This window comes from Ips typographus, linkage group LG11 (genome assembly GCF_016097725.1).
Source record: "Ips typographus isolate SLU linkage group LG11, UJ_Ityp_2.0, whole genome shotgun sequence".
NCBI classification, from domain to species: domain Eukaryota; kingdom Metazoa; phylum Arthropoda; class Insecta; order Coleoptera; family Curculionidae; genus Ips; species Ips typographus.
Window position 1 is genome coordinate 650,123 of NC_138432.1, and position 4,298 is coordinate 654,420.

The 4,298-nt window shown below is 39.0% G+C and overlaps 1 long non-coding RNA gene across 1 annotated transcript; it reads right to left on the reverse strand.

The window, feature by feature from the left end:
• Positions 1-520: 520 nt before the first annotated feature.
• LOC145735424 (uncharacterized) lies at positions 521-2,485 on the reverse strand. The gene is made up of 2 exons (XR_014179669.1): positions 1,533-2,485; positions 521-1,399 (listed from the first exon to the last, which is right to left on the reverse strand). It is a non-coding gene; the product is annotated as an uncharacterized LOC145735424 (long non-coding RNA).
• Between the last annotated feature and the right edge of the window lie 1,813 nt (positions 2,486-4,298).

Genomic DNA, 4,298 nt, shown 5'->3' on the forward strand with positions numbered 1-4,298 from the left:
AATTTTGTATTCCCACCACTCAGAACCGCTGAGTGGCCATTTGGGATTGTCAAAAACCATGGCAAAGATAAAACAACGATATTATTGGCAAGGCTTGCAAAAGGACATAGAACGTTTTGTACGAGGGTGTCCGGATTGTCAGGCTCGGAAAGGCCAAAAAAATCAGAAACCTATCGGTTTATTACACCCCATTCCGGTTGGCACTCCATTTGAGAAAGTTGGGATAGATTTATTAGGTCCGTTTCGCAAAACTAGCAGCGGCAAAACCATGATAGTAGTTGCAACGGATTACGCCACACGGTGGGCGAAGACCGACGCACTACCGAGCGGCAAAGCCGGACCTGTATCGAAATTTATACAGGAAAAGATTATTACTAGACACGGTGCACCTAAGGAATTGTTGAGTGATAGAGGAAAGGTTTTTCAATCAGAGTTGGTTACGGAATTACTGAAAAAGATGGGGACGACAAGTCAGTTTACCACGGCTTATCATCCCGCAACTGTTGGCTTAACAGAAAGATTTAATAAAACTTTAGCCAATATGTTATCTATGTATACTAATACAAATCAATCAAATTGGGATGAAGTTCTTCCACATGTGACTTTTGCGTACAATTCTGCAAAACAGGATAGTACTCAATTCTCACCATTTATGTTGGTATACGGTCGTGAGCCAATTTTACCAACAGAGGCAAACCTGTTGCCGCCCTTAGAAAGCAGTAATAGTAACCAAATTAGCGACGTTAGTTTAGCAGTCAGGAATTTGGCAGCTGAGAATATAAAACGGCGACAAAACATAGATAAATTACGTTACGATTGTAAACACCGCCATATTGAATTTAAAGAGGGTGACCAAGTGAAAGTATTCACCCCTATTCGAAAAGTAGGAAAAAGTAAAAAATTACTGCTTAGATGGTTCGGACCTTACTATATAAATCGGAAGATGTCTGATGTAGACTATGAAATACGGAAGGGTATTTCACAAAAATTTAAAGCTGAAGTAGTCCATGTAAGCAGAATTTTACCATACCATGACCACTGAGCACCAGAGGAAACCCCGCAAATAAAATAAGTAATATTTGTTTTTTTTCAACTATTTTTATTAACGTTTTTCTTATTGAGTTACGAAATAAATGTTTTGCGCATACGCCCCGACGTGCATTATGCTCACCCGGGGCGCAGCTACTTGGAAAATTTGGTCGTCCGGGGGAGCCTCCTGCGAAGGCGGAGTAGGTTGCGGCGGCACCGGAGGAGGGGAGGCCTCCGCCACGTTGGCGGTAGATTCTCCCTCGGGAGCAGGGCGGTCTTCTCGGGGCCCGGGTCTTCGGGCCGCCAACATGGCCATCAAAGCCTTGCCACGACCCCTGCCGCTGGTGAACTGTCTTGGTGCGGTTTCCATCTAAATAGAAAGGGAATTGTAATAAAAAGAAAATTTTTTAAAAATTATTATAGAATCGGAAAGAAAAGACGAAAAAAAAAACCCATTGATCCTGGAAAAAAAAAGAGAAAAGGAAAACAAAAGGGATACTTACGGTTTGAAACAGTAACAATTTTAACACGACAACAACAAATGGAAAAACGTGTCACTTGAGGCTAGGTTGAACGGCACAATAAGAATGAAACGTTGTTGAACGAAACCAAGTAAACAATTATCAAAGCCCTCTCCACTGGAAAACCAGTATGCTGAGACTAACAAAATTAATTCCAGACACTGAGCTTGTCATATAAGGTTATCAGGAAAATTTTTTCCCAACTGTTAATAAGTGCACCATGCTTAAACCCATGGGATTCGCTGATTTGGCCAATTTCGAATATTATTTCAATAAGACCAGACATTGTTTAGTACAGACCGAGTAATGCATAAAATACAAAATGCAATTAAAGCATAATGTTCAAACAAAGTAACAATTATGATGTACGGCTCCACATATCGAGTAGTGTACATATTTTGTTTTTTGGCAAAACCCAAGGATTTTATTCTTTTACCTGCGTCTGAATTTTTATTGCGCAAATTTCGAAGATTCGTGAACGGATATCAGTTTAATTTTCCGTGAATGTTATAAAATAGTTAAATAAATGATTGAATTTAAGCATGTTTAATATTTTTCTTTTGTAGGCGCCTACCTATAATTATGTATAAAGATAAACCACTGATGGTTAAAAAGAGAGTATATTTTTGTCTGTACAATAATGCGGTAATAGACGTATTACCTTAGGCATATAAGTTGTTTATGCATTTGGCAAAGAATGTAATTCGCGAGCGATGAGAAATGAATTTGTCGCTGCGCGCATAAATAAATGACTAATTACAAAAATTATTTAAATAGTCCGAGTTGGGAAGACGTTTTACAGTTTTATTATTCGGTCTTGCAGCAATACTTGTGAAGTGAAGCCAATAAATAAATTTCGCGAAAGTGTCAAACATGAAGTGGATCGTAAATTTTATGTTTTATATTCGATATGTTACTGAGGTGAACGCTAAAATATATTTATACAAATTGGCACTGTACCACTTGTGGGAACTGCAAGAAGAGTTTAATCGAGTGGTACCAATACAACTATTAGGGATTACGAAATCTCTACTCGGCCTTTGGACTCTAGGACTCAAATCGTACATACGGAGTATACGATAGTTCTGCTAAATGAGAAGGTACGTCATGGAAGTACCCCATTACTACATACCTGTGATTGTGCATTATGTGCACCACCCCAACAACCACAATATCTACCTGAACATATACCGAATGCTACGTTTCACCAGTTTCGGGTACCAGTAGTACCCCGAACACAACAAAGGGATGAAACATCAGAAGTAAATACTGCTGGCGCATCTTCTGGAGGTGCATTTGGACCACAAACTTTTATGGGACCACCTGAATCACACGCAAGTCAGGTTGACCGCAATCCGGCACTGTGCCCAAATCCGGATAACCAGGCGCAAGTGCAAGCAGGGGGGCCCATTAATCCTCAAACTGGAGAGAATCTTGAGCAAGCGGTAGCACAGCCGTTTGTTGCTCAGTTGGAGCCTTTTGGAAATATAGGGCCATATTCTGCTTATCAGCAGCAAAAAGGTCGACTTATCGATTAATCTTATTGGAAATTATACATTAATGTTTATACGAATATAATATACGCATATACGAGTGTATCCACATATTGTTATTGTTGAAATAAAATAGTTAAAATTCATAATAGTGTCATATTTAACCCTAATAACGAGAATAATATAGCCATGAAATTAATCTAATTATTTTTTAGTGCTTTACACTGAGAAGGTGCGAACCATATACGATGTTTCGCTGAAGATGCGAATAGTCCCGAACCAATGCTCCGGCAACTTCGCTGGTTGATGCTAAACTACTAACATAAAAATTCGAGTTGTTTGCATGACTAATTTTGTTCGCGCGGTGTATACACGGGAAATTACATCCCAATCCTTGCTTGCAGTATTTTTTGTTGTTCTGCCATTGCCAGAACCGGATAGATTTAGGGTAAATAAAAGTGCATAATGTGGTTTATGGATAGTTTGGTTACATACAACTCACAAGTGACTGTCCGTCGGCTCGGTCGGTTTATATATGTGTGGGTGATCGATTCTCGAATGTTCCTGTATGCACAGAATGTTCCCGCTATACGTCCAGTAAACGTTTATTGTATCGCGAACATTCCATCCGATGCGCCAATCCAAGTTTAAAGATACCGAGACATGTCCAAAAGTAGCTGTTTTGTGGATTTGCATTTTACATGGGGTTAAATGGGTAACTTCCTTATTTTAAGGCCTAGAGGGTTGAGACTTCGCATTAGGGGGGTAAGTTTGGGACACTCCTAGAATGCGGTGTTGTCATGTTGTGCATTTTTCCCCTAAATTTAGGGAAATTCTATATAGTGACCCCCTCGTTTTTCCCTAAATTTCAGGAAATCTTAATCTGGCTATGAGGCCTTTGTAATAGTATCATTGAATGGTCGGTTATTGGCTGTTGGAGGTTTTAATAACCGTCATGACAGTTTAAATTCGGTGTAAGAGTTTGATATTAAAACCAATAAATGGACATTAGTCACATGTATGCTTTTCCAAAAAGGTGGATTTGGAGGAGCAGTGTCGGATTTGGTCAATTTAGAGCACCTCGTGGGACAAACTAATACCTAGTTAATGAGAACAATGTGATATGTACACGGTGATCATTTATAATGTCCCCTCTCTCAACTTTTTTATTTTTCACATTAGAAAAAAATTATGAATAGAAAAGTTGTACGAGATGATGCAAGCTATTTGCAGAATATATTGTTATTTATACAGG